This window comes from Anoplopoma fimbria, chromosome 11, assembly GCF_027596085.1.
Source record: "Anoplopoma fimbria isolate UVic2021 breed Golden Eagle Sablefish chromosome 11, Afim_UVic_2022, whole genome shotgun sequence".
Lineage (NCBI taxonomy): Eukaryota > Metazoa > Chordata > Actinopteri > Perciformes > Anoplopomatidae > Anoplopoma > Anoplopoma fimbria.
In genome coordinates this window covers 21,995,418-22,012,495 of record NC_072459.1, presented here as the reverse complement: position 1 = coordinate 22,012,495, position 17,078 = coordinate 21,995,418, and the positions used below count along the sequence as shown (strand labels likewise).

Below are 17,078 nucleotides of genomic sequence, written 5' to 3'. Positions count from 1 at the left end.
GTATGTCAGGTTACACAACCAGCAGACCACATGACACATGACAATAAAAACACTGTGCAATAATAGTTAAAATAGTTTTTTGTTTTTTTTCTGTCTGTAAATATTATATTTCAGTTATTGTGTTTTTCTACTGTTTTTATTGCTTATTTATAATACTTGTTTTTTATTTTTATTTTTTATTTTTCATTTATTTTTTATTTTTTTTATCTTGTCTTTCTTTTACTATGTCTCTTGTGTGCACTTTAACTCTATGCTGCTGTAAGCCTGCAAATTTCCCCGCTGCGGGACTAATAAAGGATTATCTTATCTTATCTTATCTTATCTTATCTTATCTTATCTTATCTTATCTTATCTTATCTTACCATTCAGAAAACCACTATGACTTGATGTGATTATTCACAATTCATTGAATGAATATTAAATCACGGCTACTAGACCTAGTGGTCAGATGCAAACATCAACATGTTATGGCAGCCTAAGCGTGGGGCCTATATGTGCCATTTCTAATTATCATATTTGTTTAGCATTCAATAGTGAATTGCAAATGACAGTAAAATAGCAGTTAAATGCTAAATTCAAATTATATCTATTGACTCTCAACGGCTCTCAACATTGCATTCATATGGAATCAGGTAGATGGGAGACTGCAGAATAGCTAATATAGTGCTTCAATGAAGAGTGCTTAAACCAGGTAACGAGAAGTCAATGGGATTTTTAAAAGGTATTTTGGTAGGATGTCTGACATAAGATCTGAAGTTAACACACGTTTAATGGTTGATATACTAAATTGGAAGCATTCCGTTTGCCTCTCAATGGCTCTCAACATGGCGAAGCCTTGGCCGACGGCTAATAGCTAACAGTGCTAACAGTATAACCTTCTGCAAACGTGCTGACGAAGCAACAGTGTTTACCTGACGGGGATAAGTAAATTGGTTGCTACGCTTCTGCAACGAAGATGTCGGTCGGGACGGTATATTTAGCTGTAACCGCTGTATGACAGCATTGCAGAGTGGCGGCCGCGAGCTAGCCAGTGGGCCACGCTCACATGCACTAGCATGCACGAGAAACACAACGAAGAACAGAGAAGCTTAACAAAACACAAAGTGACATCATTCTCTGCTCAAGTAGACATAACTCCACTGTATCTTTACATAGCAAATAGTTATTTTCTGCTATATCACTGCTCTGAATATCGTATATTGCACCTAAGAGCTTTTAAGGTTTTGTCCTGAGACAAAGAATACGTCAGTAAATACCCCTCTTGTTAATTTTGAAGCTTTCACACGTTGTAAAAAAGGTGGTTCCTAACAAGGGGCTAAATGATACAACTATACATCATGTGTTGTAATTATATTTGCACTAATGTTTAAAAAAATCATAAAAGTGGTCATTTGTGAAGATGATCTTGCTTGACCAAACATGTCAGAAACTTGTGTTTGCCACAGAGCTTAAACTTCTGCACTAAGCCAATAAACAAGGGAAAAATCCCAATTTTCCCTGAGTGCAGCAGAGATGAAGGCCTACCAAAATACTTCATCCCTGCTGCACTCTATAGTTGTTTGCTACTATATTAATGTTCTGAATATTGAATAGATAACCTTTGACTTGAGGAGACACAAGTCAACTGAGTCAAATTTGTCTCACATGGGACAAAATGAATGAAACTATAAAAAAGTAACATAATAAAACACGATAAAAAACTTGTGTTCACCCCCCTAGCTGGCTTGTGATTAAATGTGGCATACACTGCTTTTATGTGCTCCATTCTGTTTCAATAAAATCCAATAAAAATACATATTAGAAATCACTCAGCTGATGAAGAGCCCCTGTACGCCGCTGACCCCTGGGACGGATCAAAACGTGCACTTACAAAACCACAGGGTTCTGGGTCACTGCATGCTGTGATTAAGGCTCCTCATTGTGATATCAGTATGACGCTGACTCCCAAATCTTTATCCCTTTTTAATCTTAATCTTTTGATGCAGTCAGGATGATGTCCCTGCAGATTATCTAATGGTGCCATGTGTAAATATGCACGTGCAAGTTTATTTCTGTGTGATGGATGGTTTCCACACAAACAAGCAACAAATTAGAGACAAGTTATGAGACATAAACATAGTTTTGTGTCACAGAAATATAGTTTTGCTTCTCTGCTAATGATTCACCTACAAAACCAACCAAAAATGCTTCTTTAAATTTTAATAAAATAGAGAGGGACCAGTAAAGTGGTGGTAACTGCTAATGTAAAGGCATTTTCTGACCACAGGATGGTGCTGATGTGCTTTTATGTGAGTTATCCTTTTTTCCCTATGTAATGAGCACCAGAGGGTGTGAACCTTGGTATTAAAGCCAATAGATAAAAAATGTGTTAATTCTAATTATGAATGGCAAACACAGAACATTGTAGTCTCAAGAGTGTTCCTTTAATCTCTCTTTGTTTGGATTCAGTCCTTCTATGTTAGCTGTCATTGACAACCATAATGTGATACCGTGACAGTGCCTTTTTAGTTTGGTACAAGGTGGCAGGCCTAAGTAACTAGATACAAATATTAAGATTTTCCTTATTTTTCTTTCATTTTATATGGCTGTGTTGTAATTGTAACTTATCTACATTTATTGTACAGCTAAAGTTACTAGTAACCTGTAAGTAAGACCTGACCCCCATGTTGGGAACAACTTGGCAAAACTACATGAAGTAGTTAAAGCTAGCTCCAGCTCAAACAACCTCAACAGCTAGTCACACACTGTGGCGTGGTTACTTTTACTTACAGTGAGTCGATTTTGAATGCAGGACTTTAACCAGACCTTTGAGTTTTTATTCTATTTTTTCATATATAATAATGATCCTACAAAAGCCCTGAGAGGCAAATGAGGAAAAAAAACTATTCTGCCGATGAATTTTTTAAGTCTGATCTCACTTGCTTTCTCTCATGTGTTTACGATTTAAAAACATGCGAAAAAAGAAATAAAAAAGGTTAAGAGGTTAACCCCTTAGCCCTTTAGGCTCTTCTCTGTGGACTCAGGGAGAAATACTGTCTCTTTGGTTTGAATTGAATTGTTCTGTGTCAAAGTATGCTCACAAGTAGCGTGTGTGTGTGTCCGTCTTGGGATCTAGGACATGGCTTGCTCTTTGAAATGTTGATACAGAGGGAACATTCCTGGAACCACAGAGAGCCTGTTTACACAGGTCATATATGCTGTGTACTCTACATGCACAGAGTTACAACCCATGTGAACACCTGGACTGTCTTATGAGCTTCCAGAGTCATTACAACTGTATCATGTGACACTACGAAAACACCCAATGAGTGGTGTAGGTAGGGCTCCATCGTGTGGTTGTTTTTAAAAATTGAGAGAAATCATGACCAAAACTAACTACTTTTTATATGCAACTCCCTTTCAAATTGGTTATATTGGTTAAATTTGGAGAAAAATAATGCAGGACTAATTGGAAGGTAAAAATAAAAGCTAACAAAGTTATATGGAAAAAATTGATTTTAAATGTTACAAATATGTACATAGTGGCTTTTAAATCCACACACCTCTGACTGAACGCAGAGGCCAAGATAATCTGGGAATGTGTGGGTGTGATGCCAAAAGGAGTTTGAATTTACCCCAACAGACAGCTGACAGGTATTAATGTCTGCTTGTGAGTCTATCTTGGTGTGTGTGTGTTTGTGGCCTGATAACACCCCTTACTGTTTCTTGAGGCAGTATTTAGATGAATACCTTGCACACTTTAGAATTTCCTTTTATTCCCCAATATATGAGCAATGTGCATGAACTATTAAATGATTTGTATGTGCTTGAGTGTGATGAATGATGGTACCCTTTAACTGATTACTACTGTACCTAATATAGACAAATTAGCTGTATCATTTACACTTAAACGTGGTAAGATGACACATCAATGCCTGAAAACTAATCATCTAAAATAGAAAAATTTACTCTGGCATATATTTACAGACCCTCCAAAAAAAGAGTCATAACTTAAGTTAAAGAGCAACGTGTTAATGACGACACTGGAGTAACAAAACATCTTCAGCGACTTTCAGCAAACCTGCTTAGATATACACTAGTTTGTTCTATACAGTAGGCTTTAAAAAATAAATAAACATTCTCAGCATTGGCATCTATTGAACTGCACTCTTTTAAAACTCTGAAAGAGAGTAAAGCTACTTTGCTCACAAAGTTAGCTTGCTAACACCACATACAGCTTTTTTGTTTAGTTAGACATCATGTGAAAGTAGATGAATCACACCCGCATTTACAAAATGTCAAGTAAAGCACAACAAAAGATGTAGATTTAATCCATGGTCTTTTTGATGAAGACTTCTTAGTGTTAGCTAGCTAGTTAACTTTGGTAGCATTTTTATTTTTTTAAGAGATGGTACAGTTATGCTACAGCAGGATGCGGTTAAGTATATGGATGATTGACATAATGTACGCAGGGTAGTGTAGCTTTATGCCAAACGTTAGCCTTGGCTAGGTAGCTAGCTATAAAGCGCACGTAATGTGTAATAATTGTGTCTCAGCCCCATGATAACAATGTCAATGGAATGTCAATTAGATTCTCTTTTTTTCTGTGTGGACACAGATAAAACATCACCCTTCTTTTTAGCAATATTTTGATTGCCAGCCACAGAGTCAAGCAGGCCTAGTGACTTGTGCAAGTTACAAAAGTCACGTCTGCGTATAGAGTCTACTTTGGCTTCACATTTTTATACCTCAGCCCCTTCAAGCTTGTACAGGAAAAGGTTAAGTTAAAAAAAGAGAATTGGTTTCTTTTGGTCCATTTTCCGTAGGAATAAAATGTATCCATTCTCCCAAACATCGAAATAGTTCGACATGCAAGACTAAACTCTAGGTTCATATTCCAAGGAGACGTCCAACCTCTTAAAGCAGAAACAAAAAGAGGCCCTCATCAGAGGTTTATACCAATATTTTGATACTTTTATTTCCATTTATAAGTATTCATCTCGAGTCGACAATATACATTACAGCTCAGCTCTCTGGAATTGTCAACAAGTTGATGTGCTGCATGTCAGCCGCAGAGGGAGAAGGGGAATGACGGTAAGACTGAGGGACACCAGAATAGCCACTTTAACAGGTAGGGGGAGGAAACTGTAGTTACTGCCACCACATCCCAAATCAACACAATATTTGTCACGCCATGATCATCATCTTCATCGTCTTCATTGTCTTCATTCAGTCGAGTGCTGTTGTGAAGAAGGGAATGCTGGGAACTTGGGAGGACTCAGTGCAGTGGACCTGGAAGAGAGATGATATAGAGGAAGAATGGAAAATGCACTTTTAGGCCCCATTTACACCATGTGATCTATATCTGGATAAATTATCTGGGTTGATTGAAAAGTTGATTATTCAAGTAGTAGATTGGCAAAATGTGATAATTATTTTGATATCAGATTAATCATTTTTGGAATTTTAAGCAGATTTTGTGTCTTCTTTGAAAAAGGCCTGTTAGTCTGCAAAGGATGTACTTTGTTGACAATTTTCTGCTGCAAATGAAGACATTTGAATGAGTCACAAAAATAGCATAATATGCTAATTGAACACCCCAACCTAAATTGCTCATTGTTGACTTTAAATGAATCACAAATTGCGTCCCATCCTTACATTCGAGGTTGGAGGGGGGACTCCTCATGACGTCCCTTCAGCTGCACTCTTCACACAAGCAGCAAAGGCCTCAATCAGATCTTTGCAGCCCTCTGCTCCCTTCTCTGCCACACTGCAAGAAAGATTAACAGACGTTAGATAAGAGTCAAGAGAACACACATTTAAATTCATTTCACAAATAGTTTCATTTCAATGTCACCTTCTTGCACAGACGGCATGTGAGCTGGAAACAGAAAGTGTAATGACAGCAGGCTTTAGTCAGTAGTGGACTCAACTAAGTCCTGGTCCAACTAATTCTGCTGACAGAGCAGTTGGGCGTCTCATGTGCGAACAGGCTTTAATGGCAGAAACAATAATCATTTGATAAAGTGATTTTCCTCCCCTTGAAGATTTGATTTTATAATTTTTTTTATTATAAGTGACTAATGCCGTCATGGTGCCAAGCGTCTTACCAAATCAATTTCTTACAAAGTTTGATCCCAACTACTTTAAGTACCAAAACGAAGGACATTCAGTGAAATGTTCCCCCAATGACGACTGTACTATGAATTAAAATTGCAATGGCTGACAAAGAAAAAAAAAAAAAAAAAAAAGGGGATGAAAGTGTGAAAGAGAAACAGAATGCAGGCTCAGATTATTTCAGGCTCCCATGCAGGAGCTAACACAGCAGCAGACAGTGCCACAGAGCATTAGGGTGATGGAGCGAAAGGGAGGGAGGGATAGAGACAGAGAAAGGGAAGAAGGAGGGAGGGCTACAGAGAGACATGAGGGTGAGCCCCATCTGTTTGATGGGACACCAAAGAGGGAGGGAGGTTGCGTGATCATGCAGATATGACAAGACACTGAGGAAAGAGGGTGAGGAGGAGGAGTTTCACGATACATGAATGTGAGCCCATCCTTTGGCTCCTCCCATCACTTCATGACGTCTGATCATCCCTCTGTTCTGCTTTTTCTCCAACACCTCCTCAACGCTGGGCAGTAATCCTCATCTCCATCCTATTCTAGACATCCATCCATCCAGGCTAAAATTAAGATTAAAGCAGCCCCTATTCACCATTTAATAGATGTTTTATAGTCTAGCAGAAGCCTACTCATTTAAAAAGGATAAGGTTGGGCTTTTACACAGTGAGCAGCAGACAATGTATAAATATTCTGTAAAAACTTCTCTACAGTCGTTTTCACTACCGTTCACTCTCCTTCAGCTGTGTCAATAACTGTAATAAAGAGGTGCTTAATTCCAAACTCAGATCATTACTTACGATTGTGGGATTGCCTCCAATCGGTCACTTTGTGATTTACAAGCTCTGCTCAGGTACACATACCTCTACATCTTTACATAGCAATGGAATGTTAACCGCTAAGGCAATGCTCTGAATGTTAAATGTAGTACCTTTAAGATACTGCTAACCAAACACTAGACATATTTTAGTGTGAAGCACTAACAGGAAATGCACTCACCACAATCATTCATTAAAAAAAACTGAAATGCCAAATCAACCAGATGTCATCATTGAATTCCTCATCTACATATTCTTCTCCCTTGTTAAAAGCTGTCGCCTACATAACCCACAATCCAAGTTGACCAGCAAGTGACTTTACATTTAAATCAGATTTCCCAAAGCCCTCCGTTTAGCCATTACAAAAACTTCACATATGCATATTATTACTTCCCAAGACCTATAAACACACTTTCATGTTTACCGGTCTTTTAATTTCAGTTTTGTGTCAGTCAAAATACAACAGAGCAGAACTACTGCAAATACAGTAAAAACACCACCACATTAGAGAGTCGAAGCCATTTTAATACTCTAGCTTAGGGTCATCTCTGCTGCTTTATCTCTTTGTATGGCGGCTGGGTGCCGGTTTGTGATGTAACACACAGCTGGCTGCCGCAGATTATCACTCAGCACTTTACTTTGCCAGGAGGGATGGAGCAAAGTGTGTGTGTGTGTGTGGAGATGAGAATCATCGAGTTTGTGTCACTGCTAGGGTGCATTTCTGGTGGCGTGTCGTAGTGCGTGTGCTTGGACGGAGTCAATGAGTGCTTATGATTGGCAGAGAGTCTAACCCAGAGGGCGCGTTGTCGATAATCCTGCCGCAGCAGCATCGCTCCACCACAGCACACATGTATGTCCTTCACAACCTCAATCCTGATGACTGAACTGAGGCAGATGCAGGAATCATATTGACAGAGTGGTTGCCACGCTAGTGCAGCCTAAAGAAAGCCTCATCTAACCAGTTAGGGCTTTATTATGCAACACTGAAAATGTAGGCTCTACTCAAATGTGTATGTTTCAAAAATAATAGCACTGCCCTTTACTCCAAATGCAAAATCATAATATTAACCCGCATTAATTCTACAGATTCTCATGCGATTCATTTTCAGATCTACAACATATATGTAGTATGAAGTGCACACAGGGGCCATTAATGAGAGCATCAGAGCAGGGCTGGTCACATGGACAGGCAGAGTGGGGGGGGGTAGAGGAGCAGATGACATCACCACCACCATCACGCAATCTCGAGAGGAAACACTATTCTGAGCGAGGTCCCGTTACTATGTCATAGGGCACAGGGTTGTCATGGTGACCAGTGGCCAAATAATGTAAACCAATCCAGACTGATTATACTTATTACATTATAAAAGTTTTACTGAATTAATCTGCATAAATTGTGAAATAGCTGCATGATTTGCAATCAAAAACCAACGTCATGCTACCGAACACTAGCTGCATCCTGATCACCGCTCAGGAGGAGTGACGCCATCCTCCCGTCTCGGACACAATCAGGAAATGAGGGCTGAATTATTTAGACTGATCTGGCTGTAGTGTGTCCTCTGGGACGCACATGCATTATAGATCGATGAGCAGGTGCAAGCAGTCAAAGATGATGTAGAGGCCAAATATTAGTCAAGAGATCATGTGATTAACGCTATTATCTAGTGGGGCGAACACAGAAATCAATAAAGTATCCCCTCAGCGTCTGAGGACAGCGTTTCCCCAAACTTTGTGGTTTGTGACGCCTTTAAACTTAGCAAAGTCTACTTGTGACCTGTCGTCATCTGTTGCATGGCATAACACTGTAAAGCAGAAATGTTTTTTCTGCTCGCCCAGGCTGTTCATCTCGTGACCCTTAGGTATAAACTTGCGACCCAAAGGTTGAAGCCACCGCCTGAGGCAGCTGTAAGGATGACACCCAGCTCCAGTTAGTGCCTCTCATGTATTCATCAATGAATTCATGTCAGAGCTAAGCATCTGGAAATTTTGAAAAAAAAAAAATATATATACACAGTATACACACTATGTAAATTGCACATCCTGGTTTAAACTCTAGATTTTGAGGAAATTTGGTGACATTTTTTCTGGATCAATATTTTACCATTTGTCCATTTGCCTCCACTTTTCCATTTGTTACATCTTAATATCAGACTTACAGCTTTACATCTTACATTTATATAAGATTTTAAGTCTGGCCCTGAGGCTATGAACAAAAAACAGATTTTAATTTTAGATATTTACACATATCGTATTTTGAGTGGGGACTTAGGCAATGGAATGTATTAGAGTTCAAGTGTATTGAATTACTTGAAATAAGATTTAAGAGCAGCAGATACAGGAATACTTTTTACAATATCCAGGTGTTGCACAATCATTTTGATAGAACATTGATTTCCCATGGGGTTTTCTGGTCTAGAAACAGATTCTCTTGCAGTGCAACTAGTTGAAGACAATCAAAAAAGTTGGACCAACCCTGACCCAGTTGGACTGGAAACTCCTAGTTATTAGTACAATTATGAACATGTGTTATCTATAAGAAGAGTAGCACTGCAGAGAAGCACTCAGATTACAGACTTCTGCCGAGTCACAGAATTCTATACGGGAACCAACAGCACAGTTTCCACAGCAAAGTATGCACATCATGTCTGCACATACGACTGCAAGCAATCAGAAACAGAGACATGGGTGTGTGTGTGTGTGTGTGTGGAGGTCAAAGGAGGAGGGGATGTATGTTCCACTCTTACGAAAGAGCCTAGGGTCTCAAAGTACACAGCCTTACCATTAACTAACATGTTAGCTAAAGGACTTTGCAAAGTAACATTCGTGGTAAATATTAGCAAAAGAACTAACAGCTCAACAAGCCCCCATACTGAACTGCATGGGCCTTATCTACGCTGATGTTTATCAGGGTGCAGCAAACAAAAAGCTTCATCTCGTATAGTTATCTCTAGCTGTAAGAGGCCTTAAAAAAGTGAGAATAAAAATGTACGATAGTGAGAACATTTTAGCTCTAATCCAATAGTTATTATTAATTTCTTTGAAATAAGTGTCTGTATCTTGATACAATAAAGGCATTACATCAGATTTGATGTAATTAAAAAGGCATTAAAATTGTTAAGCAAATCACTGATGTGACAGTAAACCATATACTGTTCAACACATGTAACACTTTAAAAGGCATGCCATAGGTTCTTGTCTCTCACAGCCTGTTGCTCGTACTTCACCTCTGTGTGACTTTGCTAGTGTGACCTTGACAAGGTCAGAACTACAAGTGTGATAAAAGTGTTATCTCCCACGTAACCACATCAAAACATCTAGTTTTGAAACTGAAAAGAAAAAAAAGGATCAAATCGGACCTAGAGTGAGCTCAAAGAGATGCTCTTAAAAAACATGAAGGGGGCCAAAAGCCAAGATGGCTGCCTCCACGAGTCTGACAGAGTGAATGTTAGGCTGTTGCTTCTTTCGCTGACCCGGTTGAAAGAAGCAGGTGTCAGATGGAGCGGGTACATGATCTATGGCAGGGATCATGTCATGGGGTCAGGCCCACACAGTCTCACTCGTACACACGTCCATCCGTGGAGTCTATAAATACAAAGTGGTTCTGGTGTTCATTACACAACTTTAAATACTCTTCGGGAATTTTTAAAGAGTCTTGAAGGCCCTAATGTGTGAAAAAAACAACTTTTAAAAAACCTTTTGCTGCAGCTGCCTAATTCCAGAGCAAGTAACCAGTTGTATTCTGTGAGGGGCCACTTTGGCCCTCAGATTAACACTGACACCTGACTTTCCACCTTTCAAGGTTACAGGTTCACGCTCTGCTGATATTTGCATGCAATGACCCACATACACTTACTACGTGAAACCATTGACATGTAGCATGAGAACAACCTTGTCACCATGAACCCTTTGTACCCTGAACAATGATGGATTTTTATATTCACAATACCTAAACAGAGCAGTCGAAGAACTATCAAAGTATCTGTTAATTCAAATGGATCTTGAAGGGTCTTCTGACACTTTATAAAGATTAAAAAAAAAGGGAGGGGGCAAGGTTGGCACTGGCAAAACTGTTAAACATGATTAGCCAACCACCCATGCCTTGTCCCACCAGCCCTCCCCCACCTCAACCTGCCATCTTATCTAAAGGCTTCTTACCCACCATCACTTTATCAAGGCCAGACAGGCTGGTTGGAATTTTACTAGCCACTAAATGTGTTGACTGTGCAAAAATGTAACTAATAGAATATCAAATTAGCCCTCAACTGGTCAGGAAATACAGTTAACTCATTATGATAATGTTTCATGAGAGCTTTAAAGACCTGGCTAAGCGACCCTCCACACAAAAGAGACCCCATCTGTCTAAATGGACCGTTGTAGGAGACCTGTGAAGGGTTGATGTGCAAAGTGTTATATCATTGCACACACACACACAAACAGTAAATACAACAAATCCCCCAAATATCTGAGCTGCTGGCGTCGTTGACCGTTGACACAGCGCAAGGTACAAACATTTTTTTTTAAAAAAGGAGACGGCGAAGGACAAAGGGAACACGCCAACGCAAGGTATTCTGGAGAAAGGGACGCTGGTGACGCAAGCAGATTCCCAGCCTCCATCCATGCGTACGCATGAGCGTCAAGCATCACCCCGCTGCCACACATCATTAATCCCCAAATCACTCTCCCTTACATACGGTACCCCAAGTTTTCATAACGGCTAGCCCCCCTGCGGCTACATGGGATGTCGGATTCAGTTACATTCACATGTAAGATGTCGACCTCTTTTGGTGGTTTTTCAGCGACGACCCCCAACGTCCTCCAAAGAGACTCCATTTTAGCTTGGCGCATTTCAGGATGCTGCGCTCTTGCAATTCTAAAAATCGCCATTAGATGTGTGCAATAATGAATCAGCTGTTGGGCAACCCGTTTGTAGGGACCTAGATTCAAATGGTTGGGTTTTCACTCAGGGCTTCACCACAGCCCAAGAACTCTTGAAGGCAGTGGAGAACTTGTGGAGCGTTCAGGAGGTTCATGAGGTTCCTGTGCACGACTTTGGTGTCGTGATGGAAGGAAGACACAGTCAGACAACAACAACCGTCACCTACCATTTGTCCAGGTCAGCCTTGATGCTGGCACAAGCAGCAGGGACGGTTGCCTCAGCGGGGGCGGCGGCGGTCTCGGAGTCCGACATATCTGTGATGGTGCTGCTGCGTGGTGTCTAGGGTGCTTGTCCTGTCCTGTTCCTGTCCTCCGCCTATGGACCCAGAGCCACCGATAGAGAGACAGACAGAGAGAGAGAGAGAGAGAGTCAGAGGAGTTGTGAGTTGGTTTGTGAAAGGGGAGGGCACATGAGAGGAGGTGGGAGGAGATAAACATGTGAGTGGGCAGCACACGTGTGTACACAGCAATCAGAGGGGCGGGGGGGCATAGGGGCAGTGACCCAGAATGAAGTACAAAGGCAGAAGATTGGACAACAGGGACAAAAGAGGCAAAGGTTGAGGTTCCTGCATGGAGAGGCTCAACACTAGGAGCTTCAACACTAGGAGCTACAACTCTCAAACACTAAAATATGTCACAAGAAGCAGAGAAAAACTCAACACATCAATTCATTTCACAGCCAACACATGCACAATGTGATTGAGCGTGTGTCCTCCAATATATTGTCATCTGTCCATTTGAGTTGTGCCACCTAGTGGCAGCTTTGCGTCAGAGGTCACAGCATCTTCTTGCTGCTGCAGCAGCAGTTTTTATTCAAAGCACGGGGCAGCCATGCTTCCTAAAAAAGGGAATATAACACAGCAAAAAAAATAAAAAATAAATATGTTTTGGGACGAACAAAAAGGACATTTGCCTTTAGTGAAATCTTCTACAATCACATACTGAATGTATTTGACAACGTTTGGTAAAAGTGGCCACTAAGCGTCTGCTAAATGTAATGTAAGGCAACATGTAATCTTGGAGGGACAAACTCAAGGTTTTCCAAGGAGACAGTGAGAACTTAATAGGACTTCAAAAGTTTGGACTAGGCATGCGACGAATGATTTTCAAAAGCCAAAGAGAATCTTTTTAATTTTAAATCAAGTTTTTCCATCCAGTGACTAATCTAAGAATCCACCAATCTTACTTACTTAGGACATTTTCTAACTTTGCAAGAAAAATTGCATTGAAATTTGGATTAAATTGATTTTAGAATTGCCTACAGTAACTAACAAAGACACATGACAATTTTATTTTCATAAATAAAATGTCTTTTTCCATTGCTTAAAGTGTTAAATAGCTCATTTGCCTGAGTATCAATAGGGTGCTGGCCTAAGTGTTTCTGTAAGCATGATTTAACATAATTTATGTCCTGCCCCTTTACGGGGTGCAGACATTATTATGGCCTAAGTTTACTTACTGTGTAATGTTATATCACCGACACACAAGTTATGCAACAACCTGCAGCTGTGTGCACTAAAACGCCGATTAGCTCCGTTAAAAAGTTTCATTTCTACCTCTAACACTTAACAAAAAGCCCACATTTACCTTCGCTCCTTCTAAAACAAAGAAAAGTGACTTTAATAAAGTTTATTTTACTTTCTTTCCGCGCGTCTCACCTGTATCCGCTACACACCTGCCCGACACCTCTGCTAATTTAGGAGGACCTATGACTTATGGGATATGTAGTCTTGAACGGATGCATACACATATGGCTGTTGTAGCCAAGGAAAAAGGGGAAGAACAGAAGCTTCTTCTTGTATTTTTAACCCTTATTTTTTAACCCCTGCTCAACATGTGTGCTATATCGAGCACAACTCTCATTAACTCAGCCTCTGCCGCTTCCTAAAATAGTGCCAACTACTCATTCATATTCCACAAAGAGAAGAAGAAGAGCCCTTATTACATCAGCATAAAATGTCAACCAATTAACTTCCTGCATGGAAAAAAAACTCCTCTTGCAGAATAATGTTCCCTCATGCATACATGTTCTGGCACATGGACACAAGCTAAAGCAGACACATTTTTGGACTTAATAAAGTTAAAAAAAAAGTGTGAAAAAGTGATATTATATATATGGAATTTTATATTTTGCCTATATTATGAAGCACCATATTATTAATCAAATAACATGAACCCAAATCATTCTGGAGAGAAGTTTGTCTGTTAAGAAAGTCTCTTTGAACCATAAAGAAAAAGTACTTCATTGAGAATCTCATTCAACATCTCAATGAGAGTCCATGTGCACAGAGGCAAAAGGGAACATCATGTACTTTGAGCAACATGAGTGGCTTCCCGTTGCAGAAACCCAGCACATTTAATTCATGAAACAAACCCATTAGTTGCCTACCTATCTGCAGATGGGACGTCCTGGGTCTTGAGTTGGACGGTTTAAAAAGTGTCTCGAGTGTGTGCAGGAAATCAGAAAAGGGGGGCTTCAGTGTGCTGCAACTGCTCTGTAGCCTTAGTGAACGTGGTCTCACTGAAAAAGGGGTGTGTGTAGCTCTGGCTTTATTGCCGAGTGTGCATGTGTGTGCTCTTGGTATGTGCACTGCAAACAGGTGGGCTGGAAGACATGGGGGAGGGGAGGGAGAAGGAAAGATACAGGAAAAAAAGAATGGCAAGGAAGCCTGAGTGGACAGAGCAATGGACTTAAAAGGAAGAGCCATGAGGTTTAAATGGAGCTATAGGCAGGAGGGGGGTGGGGGAGTGGCTCTGCACATGTTGTAACATGCATGTAAATTCCAACATGTCAAGGTCGACATGATAGCCCATAAAGACAAGTGAAATATAAAGGGTCTTATCTGTATTCACATCAACGCACACACACACACACACACACAAACACACACACACACACACACACACACACACACACACACACACACACACACACACACCCTTATCTTTTGGTTTGCAAGGCGACACCAGCAACAGCAAATGGGGATTTAACCATAAAAATGTGTTTGTTCTGACTTCCAAGGCTCCTCTGAGTTCATCACCTGCAAGGGTGATGAACTCAGAGGAGCCTTGGAAGTCAGTCTATAGGTCACACATGGGAGGCGCGGCGAGTGTTTGTACAGGACACGATGTGAGTTGGATTGCATGGAGGTGGCTCATGTTTAAAGGAAGGTGTCATGGGAAGAAATACAGCCGGCAAGCTCTTGGCTACTGAAAGAAGCGGCCAGTTTACACATGCTGTCCTTGCCAGGAGAATGGATATGTGGCTTTAGAGGTCTACTGTAAAGGAAACTATTCACTTAATGTTCTGTTCGGGGTCCTCTTAAACGGCTCAATAAACACATTGTTTTTTATCAGAATGATACTTCATGACTTTTCCTACCTTCATGCAAATTGCTTGTAAACATGATTTTGACATGCTTCAGAAGTCTGCTACACAAAGTAACGCCTATCGGTGTAAAACATGGTTGAATAAAAAGGATTTTCATATGTTTAAATGTGTGTCGAGGACTTTTTAAGCAGCACTACATCTCCAAAACCCAAAATAGTCCTTTGTGTCATTGGATTTCATAAGAGGTCCAACAGGAGGTTGGACATCTCCAAGGGCAAATTGGCCACGAACATATTTGATGCAATGGATCACATCTGAACAAGGGAGGGGCATAAAGACGAAAAAGATAAAGAAGAAGAAGCAGCTAGTTGCTGTTGTTAAAAAACAATAGCAACAACAATAGCAACATAAAGCTACTTTTTTAAAATCATATAATACAAGAATTAACCAGAGAACTATGTTCACATAGTGCTATGTGTACATAACACTGTTGGATTACTGAACTTACTTCTTTGTCTGTAAATGACTGTTTGGCAAACAAAGGGAATCTATAAAGTTCTTCATGCACAGCAGTAAGGTATAAAACTTGAGATGTGTCCTTGTTTGATGTATGTCAATGCTTTATGTTCTTGTCTTTCTGTTTTGGCTCTTATTCACAATAAACTACTCTGTTCACAGTCTTAGACATAATAACACATTCAACAGGTAATATTCAGATCAGCTCCTTTAAACAGTTTGTTTGTCTGGCAGTGTCATATCACACATGTCCACCAGACGTCCCCGTTGATTTCCTGTCCCTGTCATCTGCCCTGCATCATTCCAAAAGGTTTGTTTAACCAAAACTGATGTATCCTGGAAAGGCGCAGTAAATATTTTCCTGATTGTAGAAAAATAAAATAATAATTCTATGACTTATTTTTGACCTGAAAAAAATTAATTTAGCAGCTACAAAAACAAAGGAAATCTCAAAAAACTCTTAATTCAACAATGATTTATGACCATATTATGTTTTATTATCTCCAGAGAATAAATACATTAAAAGGAAAAAACATTAAAATCCTAATTATTTTATTTTTTTTACCCATGAAGCCGTGAGGTCTGTGGGATCCAAACACTATAAACACCGTATAAAAAAAATGCCCTGTAAAATAGTTCAAATATTATCAACAGATAATAAAAATAGAATAACTGTACATTAGTTATTTATATTTTAGTGAACAAAAAAGAAATTCAGGTCTGTTACGTTATCAGTTCCCATTCAATGCACATACACTTAAATGCAGATTTTGATTATCAACAGGAGTACACCCTCAAAGAAAATCCTACTATGACAACTAAAAGCCAATATGGTACAACTAAACAGCAATGAAATATAACAGATGTGGATTAAGATGAAGGACAAGTACTGCTGAAGCCGGTCTGTAACTATATGTCAGGAGGACATGTCACCATTTTAAGTGTAGTTTTTTCCTACAGGTTTGAGAACAAAGGTAGCAGATGAGGGTACACTGTAACTATGAAAAGGTCAGGTCAGTTAACATGGTCGAACACGGTCGTCAGCCCTTTAACCAACCAATGATGCTCCAATGAATTAATGGAGCATCATTGAATTAAGACGCAGCGTCATTACCAAACATCGTGTGAACGTCAGTGTTTTTATTCATCCATCTAATTAAGATCTGGGAGCAACTTTTTCCACGTAGCCCACCACACTCACACACACTCCTGTTGCATACATTCAAATCTCTTTGACCATGTTTCTCATTATGAACTGGGCTAAACAATCAGCACACGATGCTGCATAACCAAACTGCCGAAGCCAAGGGACTATAAAATGGAGGCAAAATTGGAGAAGGAGAAAGAAGCAGCGACGAGATAAAGAAGCAAAGACTAACGGA

The 17,078-nt window shown here is 39.9% G+C and overlaps 1 long non-coding RNA gene across 3 annotated transcripts; it reads right to left on the bottom strand.

Moving 5' to 3' along the window:
- Positions 1-4,936: 4,936 nt before the first annotated feature.
- Positions 4,937-14,405, bottom strand: LOC129098807 (uncharacterized). Of its 3 annotated transcripts, none has more exons than XR_008531612.1 (4): positions 14,239-14,405; positions 12,017-12,165; positions 5,638-5,749; positions 4,937-5,271 (listed from the first exon to the last, which is right to left on the bottom strand). It is a non-coding gene; the product is annotated as an uncharacterized LOC129098807 (long non-coding RNA). The 3 variants fall into 3 exon arrangements; XR_008531614.1 differs by lacking the exon at positions 14,239-14,405 and adding an exon at positions 13,508-13,604; XR_008531613.1 differs by lacking the exon at positions 14,239-14,405 and adding an exon at positions 13,309-13,445.
- Positions 14,406-17,078: the final 2,673 nt, after the last annotated feature.